The sequence below is a fragment of the Bombus fervidus genome, chromosome 1, assembly GCF_041682495.2.
Source record: "Bombus fervidus isolate BK054 chromosome 1, iyBomFerv1, whole genome shotgun sequence".
Lineage (NCBI taxonomy): Eukaryota > Metazoa > Arthropoda > Insecta > Hymenoptera > Apidae > Bombus > Bombus fervidus.
The window spans coordinates 24,222,859-24,237,093 of NC_091517.1; the positions used below are offsets into that span (position 1 = coordinate 24,222,859).

Genomic DNA, 14,235 nt, shown 5'->3' on the forward strand with positions numbered 1-14,235 from the left:
AAACGTGCATGAATGTAAATAGCTAAAGATGCTCAGCGAACCGCGTTCTGGCTATGAAAGAAGCTCTATCACCTGATATTCTTTAAGCGCCTTTGCTGACGCGTTACACCGGTACACCGTTCGCATACCTACTTATTTATATCGCGCAACTTTCACTGATAACGAGAGCAACATTCCAGAAGCGGCGTCTTCTGAATATTTAGAGGGTATACGGGTTTTGCGTCGCAGCACTCGCGTATAGAGGCAGTTACACGTACGGACCTTCCTGCGAACGAGCGTGAAAACGCTTTGGCTTCCTATTCTTTTTTTTCGTCATGGCAACTTTGTCCCTAACTTGCACAATTTTAAATTCCTTCTGACCCGAGCCTCGTTGCGCGCATTACGAATAATTGGTACCGTGGTAAGAGTGGCCTGTTCCTCTGCTAAAATACAAGGCACATTTCGCGGCGAGGAAAGAAACTGAATCGTAATAGGATATCGTCCTACCAAACCATAGTAAGTTTTTTCTTTGCTTTATCTTTTTTCTTGAGTCATCGTGTAATAGTTATTTGCTGATATGTGTTCAAGTATTCGGAGTAATGTTTAGTGTGATTGAATGTCCTTGCATGGAATATAACGGTAAGTTGTTGTTACGTCGCGTACCTGCGACGTCCCTCATGATCAGGCCTCCGAGGCCCGCACCTCGTCACACTGACCTGCAATAAACCCAAGGGACCACCATAGCCCACATCTGTTAGCAATAAAATTGTATTCTTTATACATATTTGGTCTATGAGTGGTCCCAAAAAAGGATCCTTGGGTTTATTGCATGCTCACACTCATTACGGAGAAAGCAGAGATTGCCCAGCGAGATAGCGGGTTTTTCACAAAGACATAAACACCCGTGAGTCATATTTTCCGAGGACTGTTCCCTCGTATTTGATTTATTAACACCGGTAATATCCAATGGGTATCGCGGATCGTTACCCTCACTTTTCTACCGAAAAGCGTAAATGCCCTCACCGAGCTTTCCTCCGTAAGTGACATGCGAGACAAACCAGTCGAGTTCTTGCCTCTCTAACAACCACGTCGAGCAACCTTCGGGTTCATCAACACGCTTTCCAAACACGGTCTGTAATCCAATATAAATAAATATATACATATAATATAACTGTGAAGTCCAGTTATATTCCAACCCAATCACTCCTTATTCTCCCACAAGAAATAAGGGGATCGTCTAATTCGTGGTGTCGATTCGTGCAATCGTAGCGGGAATTTACGACTCCCGTTGACGCGCTATAACGTGACGTCTCCCCGCGACTGGACGAAAATACAGTTGTTATTCTCTGACGTTTTGAACCGTTTTCTGAATTGGTGTGTGCAAATTTGAGACATGAAAGACATTAGCTAATTCTGTTCGGGGAGAATGGAAATTAATTCAATGTAATGTGACGTTTCCTAAAAAATCCTACTGTATGATATGGAACGCTTGAACTACTAGAAATAAGCTAAATATATGTTTATTATCAATATGATAAGAATTATCAGGATTATAGAAATCAGAATTATGGAAATCAGGATTACTAGTGATCTCAACTATGTACGATAAATTTATTGATAGATGGATTTCTTTACAGTGGTTAAACAGGAAACGATGGCTATTTGATTTGAATTTAATGCTGTAACGTGATATAACTAAGACACCTAAATTGATAATTCACAACTCACAACTAACAATTAACGAGTCAGAACAACTCGCGAGCTACTAATTAACTAACTCGCCAGCAACTCTCCCTCAACTACGACTCGCAACTAATAAATTCCTCGCAACTAGACGCTCAATTAACAACTAACGATTAGGATTTTCTCACTGAAGCATCCCTTTATCATCTTTTCATACGCTCAACACGCACGCGTTTCATAACTGTTCATGATCATGGTCACGTACACCTTCTTCCGAGTAACTACTTGACTGAACGACCTGAAGCATATTGATGGGTCCCATGGCCTATGGAAGTTTCCCGCCACTTTCAACCTGTCCGTACTTACGCTTTCTAGTAAAACTGTATATATTTCGTCGGGACATTTTTAGACAACCTTTCCGTACGCTACAGTATCCCTAGTAATTATGCTGTTATATACCAAATAACTTTTACATCTGTATTTTTACATGCACACGTATTTTACAAATACAGCTTACAAACGTACATATTACAAACAAGTTATCTATATGTAATATCGTCTGAAGCAAGCAAAATGAATCTTTTTATTCGATACAGATTTTCCGAATAAAATTATTTGTACGCGTGTACTGAATTAATTGCTACATTTTTCTTATATTCTTCCGCAACCATGTTTAGTTGTAATATAGTAATTTGCATCAAATTACAATTATCACCAACATCATGCACGATATATATTTCGAATGAATAGCACTTTGCCTTTCGGTTTGTTCGCTGTACACCGTGAGTCTGCTAGAGCATAGTGGAATGCTCCAGCACGTACGCGTTAACCCGGTTTCGGTGTCATCAGTGTCATCGACGTAACAAGTAGGTCGTCGTGAGCCCGAGTTCCGTTGGGTTCCGTTTATTATCATCATTATACCGTTTATTATCCCTAAATATTGTCTCCTCCGAGGTATGTACCTACAGTTACTCGTATTTGCTCATTCCCAATTTTTGGTTGCATCGCATTTGGTTGACGCGCCGTCGCGAATTCAAGCGGATGTCAGTTATTCCGAATTTTAAGGTAGACAAATTAACAGAGATATTTAAAAGTGTTGCGGTTATCTGATGTAGGAACGCGTGGGTGAATGTGCAATAGAAATATATCTGAGTACTAGTGTAGGAATAGCATAAGTACAGTGTATGCTACTGCAGCGCACTCTGGCAACGTTACATTACCACACAGCTCCGAAGCCATGTTCCTATAGGTATTTATAGAATCACGAAAACTGGCCTGTCCAGACACCGCTGCACTAACCTAACTACAATCTGTGCAAGCATGTTCCTATAAAGGCTATGAGGCTGAAAGATCCTTCTTATTAATTCAGTGCTAGATAATTTTTAGTGGCTTCAAAGGCTAGAAAAACTAAGCTATAGCGCTGATGTAGAGTTTTCCTAGAAGTAAGGTTTACTTCAACAAAATGTAAAGCGTCCCTGTATGCTGTAGTCTTATATTTATCGTAGTATCCTAAAAAAACCGTTGAGAAAATTCCGATGAACCACAGATAGTGAAGAAATGAAAGGCCCCTAGCCGTACAGGTAAGATGGGACGTTCCAATGGGCTAAGTGGGCCAACACGTATCCGTGTCCCTTTAGGTGAATAGGCAATCAAAAAAGGTGCCTCTGACCATCTTGGGTCACAAACAGCTGTAAGATACATATGCATGGTAGGGGAACCGAAAACCATGGTATAAAAGGACGTGTTGTTGGAGAGAATCGCCAGTTACGGGTAAGATGCGGCTAATTGCAGAGAGAAGTTAGTCTTTATGCATTGGTTGTCGAATATTTGTTATTGCTGAGTTGTTATTCAGAAGTAGACTAGGTGTACAAACTCAGTTGTAATACATTACTACATCAAGAAATAGCTCTATTTAAATCATCACCGTTTCAATCATTATGAATATATCAAAAGTATAATTGCGGGAGTTCGAGTCGAGATTGAACAAAAAAGAAAGCGAAATGTTAAACAGAATTATTCGCGTAGTAATTGTGAGATTGAGTTGATGTCGCATTGAATCATTATCCACAAAAAGCGAAGGATCAAACGCTGATAATACCATCATTGATGTCGAAGAAAGAGCCATTGTTAACGATAAGCAAACGTGAAACAATGAAAGTTGCCGAGATGAAAGATGAACTGAAAAAACGAAGGTTAAAAAGAATTACTAAGAAGGCGAGAGCGTCTAAGAGCTTTCAACGCCTTGGCGATCCAGCACGGAGAGTACGATGAAGAGAGAGAAGATGTCGAATAGCGCGACATGTTCGAAACACGCGTTCGAGTCGACAGTAGGAGCGCACACGTCTTTAACATTCAGGGTCGTGGATATGTCTATGAGCACATTAAAAGGTGATAACAACGTCAGTGTGCAAAGCTAGATGTTGGAATTTGAGGAAATGTACAACCTTTGTGGCTGGACTAACGTGTAGCGTTTAATATACGTGAAGATACTTCTACGCTATTCGGCGAAAATGTTTGTCAACCACGGAAAGCGTCCTAGAAACTGGAGAACAACGAAGGATATGTTGAGTACCGAGTTGGCGCAAAAAGTAGACGCGTACAAGGTGCAGAAGGAACTGTTGCGTCGAATCATGAAGAAAACCGAGACATATCAGAAAGGGAGTATGGACAGTTTGGTCGTAACAAAATATATTATCGGCGGAATTCGCGAGCAAACTAACAACATCATACTGCACAGCACCAAGAATGTTCGCGAATTAAAAGAGAAGTTCGCCCCGTACAAGGCCACGAAGGAAAACGCGAAGACAGCAAGCTGGTCGAAGAAAAATCCAAGAGGTCGAGACGCGACGGAGCTTCCTGTGCGGAAACAAAAACCACCTAAGTGCGAACTGCCCAACGAAAAGCATAATTGCCAGAAGTTTCAAATGCCAGGAGTACGGACACATCGCATCGCAATTTGACAATGTAAGTGTCCTAAGAATACATGTAGCGTGTCGCAGTCGTTACAGACAAAGCGTTGCAGAGACGTTAAGATCGGAGATTGCAATTTGACCGCGTTGATAGACACCGGTAGCGATCGGTGCGTGCGGATCAATACGTGAAAATAGGAGCGCCTAAATTAGATGAAGTCGAAGTTGATAATTGAATTAAAATATGGCTAGAGAACGGAATAAGTCAGTCTCAGTTTGACTTTGCAAACTCGATCGTGGTCGAAAATGGAAACGGATCTCTTCATGTTCCTATCGGAGAAAGTAGGACAAAATGTACGACAGTTGTAGATCCCACGAGTCTTTCTTGTCTCGAGGACATCGTCGTCATAAAGAAAGAGTTATTAGATAAATCGGTTGTTCGGGATTTCGAGAGTTCTTTCGTTACAATATGGACAGCACGTGTCTTTTGGGAAGTTGGAAATTCCTATCTCACAAGTTGTAAAATTTACAGTGTGTCAAGAGGGTAATGGCCACCCGGAATGCTGTATGGGTCCGCTCTAAAGATAAACATAAACACCAGATGTGAAACATCCACGGCCGTAGGATACTTACCAGATTGGATAGAAATAGATTTCCTCCTCAAAGGAAATATGGATAGAAGAACACCCCCTGGACGGAGAGCTAGAATATAAAGACCAGACGCTTCAAGAGACGAGTATTCAGTCTTCATCGGACAGTTAGCAAGAGAGACTCATCATGCACCAGTCTTAATAGAAACACCTTACGTACTCTTGCGTTTATACCAAACAGTGTAAATATACCAAGTAGACACGACATTACTCTACATCGTTAATCTACCGCCACCTTGAGCGTTAATGGCGTTCATGATTCGCGATATCCACCGACTAGATGCAACATGAGTGATCGCCACATCGCAACATATAGTTGATAATAGCAACATCGGTTACAACGGACATAATCGCAGTAGCTTTAGATGGAGACAACACGAACGGTCACGAAGTGGATTTCGTAGAATTCACGGAGTGGATTTAGCACGAGTACGTTGGAAAAATGCGACTGTACAACCTCGAGAGGTTCCTTAGTATCTTTGAGCGGAAATTTCAAAGATGAAGGAACGTCCTCGACGAGTGAGTAACGGTGTCCATCAGTGACGAAAGTCTACGCGACGCTTCTGGTAATCCACAGAGATCGTGGTTAAATGTAGTACCGGAAAATCCCCAAGTTGTCCATTGTTGAAGCAAAATGAAGAAATTCGAGAACCTTGGCGTCTCCGTGGAAAAGAAACAAACTCTTGGACCTTTCTACGTGATTTCGAAGATGGACGTAAATGTAGTGGCAACCAAATCGAAACATATTCTAATGTGCAACGAGATCATTGAGGCTTGTCGACATAGACAGCGTACATCGATCGTCCAAGCGTGACAAGCGAGACATAAAAAAATGTTTGGACACCATGGAATTGCATATAGCCAAAAAACCGACTTAAGCTTTCGCTGATGTGCTAGGCGACACGTGGAACGAGTTCAAGATGTAGGCGCTGAAACAAGGGGAAAGGAATCAGCCGATACCCTATTTCGGTTAAGATAATTGGGATGGTCCAAATGATGTTCACAACTTAAATAAAACTCTTTGTCTCCAACAACTTTTAATAACTGGAAAGAACGTTTTGACCGAAGAATTGCTAACGAGTGAAGTTCGGAGATCGTGACGTCGAGGAGCAAAACTACCGATGGGGGTGTGCCTGGAACACGAGACACGCGGATCCATTTATTGCAATTTTCGTTAAGGAAGCAAGGACAACGGTCATTGCTGCTAATTGGAAAACTGGTGGATAATGATTGGACGGACACTTATCCCGCCTTTCACCCTGACGTGCAATAAGGAGCGCCTCGACGTTAAGGAAGCATTAAATAAATTAAGGGCTTTGACAGTAAGTAAAAATCTAAACCTGGGACGGCAATAGCATTGGTTGCAACTCACGGTTGCTTAGGATTATTGCGGGTCCGAGCAAGTATGTTTGAACTGATGATATATATTGATATATTTGATGATATATGTTGGAGTCATAGGAAGTAACAATAGTATTTACACGAAATTTAAAGTATATTCTTCCGGATTATTGTTACATTTATTTATAGATCATGCATATCTATTCAATTTTCCGGTCATTTCGAGAAATAGAAGGAGATTCTCCTTTCGTTAATATACGTATAAGTATTGTCTGTTGTAATAGAAATGAGAAACCATGAATAAGAGCGCTGAGATATTCGACGTGTATAACAAGATTTACTTTCCTGAAGATGTGAAGCATATGGTTTTTAATTTCTTTGTCTCGATGCAAGAAACAACTTTTCATCATATGTTTAAGTGAATTTGTTTTCTCTTTCATTTGATAGTTGTTAGACTGTGGATGTTTATAGGTTTATGAGAAATTTAAAAGTAAAGTATCCTCCAGAATACATATAGTAATACAAAATACATACATAAGTGTATACGCTTATTCATAAATACGATTCCTATTTGTGGAGGATCGCGCTATTCCGTAGCTGTTCAGCATTTGAAGAGACAGTTCGTTTCGATCTCATTCCCGATTTTGATTCTTGGCCACCCAGCTACCCATCGCATGATTATCGCAATGAAACGAAAATGATGGAACGGAGCTTCCTATACTCTGTTTTCGATCGATTCTCACGTTACTTTCGCAGACAATGTTTCCCAAGACTGAAATTCGTTTGCATCGTCCAATGCGTTAGGTCTTTGAACCGAGGATGACTGTTCGCGTGAACGATGCTTCTCCCTCCATATGAATTCCCAATGAATTCTAGAAATAGATAGCGTTGTTAAACGTGGAAGTGAATACTCCATGAGCGAAAATGAATACTAATCAATTGCGCAAACTACTCTTTCTTATCATTTTTTCTGAGATTATTAGGGAACATTTGCCTAATTAACATGCATGCATTTAACTGCAGTGAATAGAATTACTAACAAAAAGGAAAGCAATGAATATGAATAATACTATAGAATTTTATATAGATTGCTTGTTCGCAGTTTCGTCCAAAGAATTCATTTTCACTGAAGGAATAATTGTATACACGCTATCTAGTTCCTTATAAATACGTTTATTAGACTCACGAAATATTTAAGCGCAATATTTAAAATGCAAGCGAAATATTTAATAATATAAGCGTAAGTGCAAATCTTGATTTGATCGATTTTTACCTCGTAGGAATGTATTTTAAGATTCTTCGCTGACCGTTCAAGGACTGTTGTTATGTTTGTGTATCGAACACATCGCGGAACATAGTAAGTGTTATGTTTTTTGAAGAAAGGGTCGTGCGTATCTATTTCTTATGAAACACTTTGTTATGTATCATAACAATCTATATTTACTCGGTAGTTCAAATTCTTCGTTCGTTACGTAATTCACGAATTAAGTTACAAGAACCAATTCGACATAAGTAGTAACAAATACGAGCTCATATATCTCTGAAACAAGAAACTCCTTGAAAAACTGACTCAAACCTGAGAAACAATTTATCTCCTTCCTTCGTTAATACCCGAAACGACTGATTCTATATCTTACCGATAATCTATATTACCGATAGCCATTTAGTATTTAGAAACAGCGATAAACGCGTAGTAGGTCTTACCTAAAGCGGCTAAACGGACGTGCAACGCGATTAGGTACGACCTACGAAGTTCGAAACAGGTTCCAGGTATCATGTAGAGGACTAAGGGAAAAGCAACGACGGTCACTGATTCGCGATCGATTATCCCAAACACGGCCATCTTTCCATGGGACTTTGTCGCGAAAGTGAAATTGCTCCGCGAGCTACGACTGGTTCTTGTTCATCTTCGAGCGGCGTTGCGTCGATTTCACGCCCGTGAAAACATTATTCATAAGACAAGGGAACGAGTATCGCGTCGTCGAATTGAAAATAGGAATTCACGACGATTCTTGCGATACCGAAATTCCACGCCTCGCAATTATTCTCGAACGCTGGAAACGGCGAACCGTTTTTCGCAAGTGTTTGTCTTACTTGCTCGTTGCATAACGAATTCTGATCTTCTCGTTTCCTCAAGACGTATCGATTTAAATTTAGTTCCAGAATCGAGTTACGCGCGATTCTTCTTTGTATCGGGTTTTATAACTCGCTTGTGAGTGGTTCCTTATTCGTTTCCGATCCTTGTGTGTGGGATTTCAATAGACTAGTAAGTGACGTATAAATGTTGCTTCATCTTTGGAAGCAGGAGAAACGATCGGTTCTGATTAGAGGAAGACTAGTTACTAAACATATCAATCCATATTTCCGCGCATATTATCGATATTAGATATTAATTAGTTGTTAAAAGTTCGTTAATGTAAAATAAGAAATGTGAAAAGCAGGTTGCAATCATATATTAACGAAAGCTGCTATTATTAAAGTAATTCGTAGAAGAGTCTTATGTCGTATTATTTCATTTGTTGGTCTAATTGCTTGTGTTTTACATTTGTAAACACATGGAATTAATTTTGAAATCACGTTGCAATTTATTTGATCTTTGCTTTCAGTTTCCTTGATTACTTTCTACCGCAGTTTTTAGGCTATACAGTATCTATGATCGTACGTATGCAATGATAACACAAGTTTCTGAGAATATGTCTGGCCGAAATTAGGTACAATATTCACACAAAAAAATTATTTACATGCACTGGTTCTCTGGATGGAAATTATACTGTTTCTAGTCAATCGATTGAGCATATACTTTTATTCTGTGTTAGAACTACAGCGGAAATCTGGAATAATTGAATTTGTATAGTAATCGTCAAACGGTACAAGAATGGAATGCGATCGACTTCTCGATTTATTCTATTGCTTCACGGTAATTCTAAGCGTACAAATATTTTTCAATTCGCTAACAAATCGAACTAAGCGCGGTTACACCTGCGTCGATCGCTTTTCCGCGACCAAAGGGTTCAAAAGTACTTTCAAGTCTCCGCTTACGTGAGTCCCATGTTTTTAAAATTTCAACAGTTCTCCGACGCTTGGAAAGGGTGTAAGGTCCATTCTTTCCTTCCATCTTAACTCTGTCTCGTAATCTAACTTGAATATAAACAAATACAGTAGCACGATATGCGTTGTTGGCTGGTTGAGTGCTTGCAATGCTTTATAATGTTTCTATTTCGTTTAAATGGGATTGTAAGTCTTAGTACAATGGCTGCTGTAAATGACAGACGTCGAACAATGCCTTCAAATGACTTGCCACGATTTTTGCAGGTTGATTGTATCGTTCCTCCAAAATTTTCCGCAACAGAATAATTGATGGCTGTATTTGCTAATGATGGTATTGTATCGGCCGCTTCCTGTGTTAGGCAAAAGCGGAGATATATTAATCGCTCACAGTCGTCAATAGGTGAATTCTCGTGTACTATGAAGCGAAATTGACCCGCGAACACAGGTTAATCCTCTTAGGATCCCGAAATAGAAGGTAGTTGAATTTTAGGTAAGGCAACTTCATTGTAGACTATATCCGAATATGATGTGCCCGGTGCGGTTAGCATATTCCTATCAGGTGCCTCTCTGATCCGCCTTTTAGCCATTCCAATTATATCTGTAGCACCTGCTTTACTGTAAAAGAACTTCTATTTTAGCTTAAGGCATTCATCTAGTGTCTGACCCTGGTCAATCTAGTCGAATTCGTCTTGATTTTTTCTATACAAATAAAACTATACCAAATTCTGCTCCTAAATCGTCTAACCTGTATTGAATGGCTGTTACTGACCCTCCTTCTTCTTATTTATGAAGCACTGCTTAAAATATTTCTAATTCTTTCTTAAATACTTCCCGTTTCATTTTCAATTGTCTCTTGCGTTATTCTTGATTGGGACCATGATGTATGGGCGCGAGTTTCGATATGATAATTTAAACACCGTATACGGAAGAGGTGACTCAACGCAAACAAGTGTATGACTTTCGTTTCGATGTTATCAATTCGCTCGAAGCCGAGATGCTTCGTCTGCTGCTCTTCACTGTGCAGCAAAATGTTGGCGGCGTACTTTGCGATGAAGGGCTTCCCATCCCTAAGGTGACACTCGTGTTGATGTGATTTGTCTAGCAATCTTGTTTCCCTCCGGACTGATGCTTCCTCTAACGACAATGAATCAAGCTCGAAAGGCCAATATTGCGAGTTCTCAACTAAGTGGCGATCAATCAGGTTGCAACTGATCGGTTGATATCGCGAACCTTGACCGACATTAACGCTCAAGGTGGAGCTAATTAAAGATACTGAGTAGTAGAATGCTTTGGTTAGGCCTGAATCATCGGACGAGACTGTTTATTAGTCTTCCAATGAGGTCCACACCCTACGGCTTACATCTTACGAGGTAGGTAATTCGGACTTTCTCAAAAAAGGCAGATATGTTGTCCGAGTCATAATCAGACGACCACTCCAAATCCCGAACACCAACTATTAATGTCATTCTTTTCCTTCGTGCAACGCTTTGTGTTTAACCCTGATTTTCGAGTCACTTCCGATCGAATCGGTAAATTTTCAAAGCTAAATTTTAGTAAAAAAAAAAAAAAGAAATATTATTGGAACTATGGGCAAAATTAGAGTCTACGGCTGGGCCCTTACAAGGAGCTCCCTGTCAAAGAACCCATGTTTGGGCCCTGGCGCCATCGTATACGGCTATTTCACCCAGAAGGCTGTGCTCACACCCTAGTCGCAATGATCCTTAATTGTACGTTCTTCTTTCTTCTGTGCTTCCTGGAGGCCCGGCCACACGTCAGCGTTAATTCGCGGACATCGATGTACCACTCTTAAATTGTTAGTGTTGTTGTCCGGGGGAGTGGTGTTAGTAGTGTTAGTTTTTTACATTACTCTATATTAGTATGGTTAATTATGTTATTTTATTGCATTGTCTATTGTTATTCCTAATCTTTGGTGTATATGATGGTTCACAGCCATTTTCTATCACATTGTTTCTATTGCTATCACAGATGTTGACGATTTGTTGAGCAGCACACTCTTTGCCCGACTTTGATCGCTGACGGCTTCCTTTTGTTTTGGTCGGTGTTAGGTCTTCCCCTCCAGCCCCGGACGAGGCCCATCAGTTGGAATTCCGTAAACTAGGAAAATTACGACTAGGATTTGAACACAGGTCCTTTGGGTTTGTAGCCGTATACAATATCCACTTCGCCACCGTAGCCATATGATATTTCTATTCTAGAACTCATATTTAAGGTTACAAGTGTCGGCTACATTGCTTGGATTTTCGCTAAAGCTCTTGTTGTTGGTTGAAACAAAAACGTGATTTAGATGTAAAATTCGATGATGTAACTGATTTAAATCTTGCTTTGTATCGCAGCTTCTGTTTATTACGCAATTTTATTTTTTTTATTATAAAATAAAACACAAAGCGTGTCGTACGATATTCAAGGATTAAAACATGGTCGTAGAAACCTGCCCTTTCTAATTTTTCCTGCGTGTTAATAATGTCATCAATAAAGTCAAAATTTGATTTTACTACATATCAAAATATCTAAAAAAGCACATGAAAACATGAGTAAGTCGCACAATTTCCAGGAACTGAAACACATGATTGTAAGAATCCTTCTCTTTCTAAAGTTTGCTGCTGGTCACCAGCACGGTATCGTGCACGCATTCACAAGGATGATTCAGATGACGTTTTCTGTATTGTACAGTTAGCTGCATGTGAAAACGATGGCAAAAGAGTGAAACGACACGTTTCCCAGGGTGCGCGACAGTTTGCCGCGCGGTTGCAGACGGTTTGAAAGAGCTCGTTAATTCGCATTCCCGCCGCTATTGCCGACAGCGCCCTAGGATTCCTGCGCTCGGTCATTTCGGCGTAATACGCCAACGCGATATCGCTTCATCCCTTTGTAATTAAGCTATTTCTTCGATTGGATAGTTAATAACAAATAGTATTACACTTAATTCCGTTTATCACAATCATGACGTTGGATCGTCTGATCCGTCCAATTTCCTCAATTTCTTCATCGCGACGTTACCGTTGACTATAAAACTGACCATGCAAAAGCTGAAACTCGTGAGATGCGACCCTATAACGTCATCGTGCGCGAATCCGTTAATTATGATTCAGTAAGCCATGGGATAGTTTACGATTAATAAATCGCTGTGCTGTACAGCGCTGCTGGAAAGGTCATGATGTTGCAACGAAATCCTTAACGAACCTCTGATAATGCGTGCCACAACATAAGATTTTCCCTATGCTGAGCATCGATGCGGACGAGATGTGCCATCCTTGCGATTTTGTAGCAGTGGTATTTTATTATTTGGAACTTGTATACCAATACTATAGTCCATTCTGTGATCAAGATGGTCAACAGCTGTTCAAACATACTTGTCTTAAGATACCGTTAATTGCCGTCATCAGATTTAGTTTTTTTGCTTACTATCGAGGACCTTAATTAATACAATGCATCGTTCAAGTCGAGACGCTACTTGGAGTTATTGCTCATTCCGGTAAAACATGGGAAAAGCCAGTTTTTTCATGTTGGATGTTCGAAGATGACTTCCATCCACGAACCAACGTTGAGGGGGACCAGCATCCGTCACTAGTTTTCCTTATAGACCTCAGCTTCACCGGACATCACGGTCAGAAGATACCTCAGGTTGCTGCTAACTCATCGAACCGAAGAAACCTCAACTTGCGTGCAACTATTCGCTCAAAACACTTCCACATCTCTCGCAGTACTATACGCAGGCACTCAAGTCCCAAAAGTTGTTGGAAATAACGAGTATATTTAAACCGTTAATTCAGTGTTACGATCATTCAAACCGCTCCTTTTATATTAAACGAAATATGGAATCGGCTAATTCATGGCGTCAATTACCATATCCAGACGAGAGTTTACCACTCTCGTTGACACGTTATAGAGTGAACGCATCTTCCCACGACACGGTGGAACAGCGAAAAAGACAAAAATTGCAGTTGTTGCATAAATATGAGTCTTTTGCAAGTTTATTAAAAAACATTAGTTCATTAATTCCGATATTAAAATGCTTTGCAATAAGTTCGCTTCAATATAAATAAACATTTGATGCATTATGTATATAGATATATTTATATTATTTTATTTGAATATTGTATTGCTCCTTTAAACTTAATTTTACTAAAATACATGATAAGCTTTCTAGTTGTTATGACTTCGTCCATTATATCATTAGTTTATAACTATCGAACTTAGTAAAACACTCGTTGCTTGTTTTCGAGATACTGTATTGTTCTATAAAAAAGATATGTCAGGCGTGTTGCATTTATTAAAGAAACAGTCTAATTATAATTAACTTTGTAGAAATGATTTTAGTATTTATAGAATTATCAATTAAGTACATATTTTCATAGTTTCAATACATTTGTTGATCTCTGTTTTCACTGTTTTTCTTGTAACTTTCTATAACGAAAAGTTTGAAACATCAGTAAACGTCAAGTGTGCCCACAGGTTGCGTTTAAAAGTGAAATTACCTTCGAATTAAAAAAGCTTCGATCACTCGTCATTATCTAGCAATATGATGTTATGATTTCGATGTTCTCACTTCTATTTTGATTTTGTTCATGATGTATATTTGTTTATAAATTTACTGTAATATTAAA

General features: G+C 39.6%; 1 long non-coding RNA gene across 1 annotated transcript; it reads left to right on the forward strand.

The window, feature by feature from the left end:
• Nucleotides 1-224: 224 nt before the first annotated feature.
• Nucleotides 225-5,338, forward strand: LOC139989067 (uncharacterized). The gene is made up of 3 exons (XR_011800258.1): nucleotides 225-495; nucleotides 4,471-4,626; nucleotides 5,104-5,338. It is a non-coding gene; the product is annotated as an uncharacterized lncRNA (long non-coding RNA).
• The last annotated feature ends 8,897 nt before the right edge of the window (nucleotides 5,339-14,235 follow it).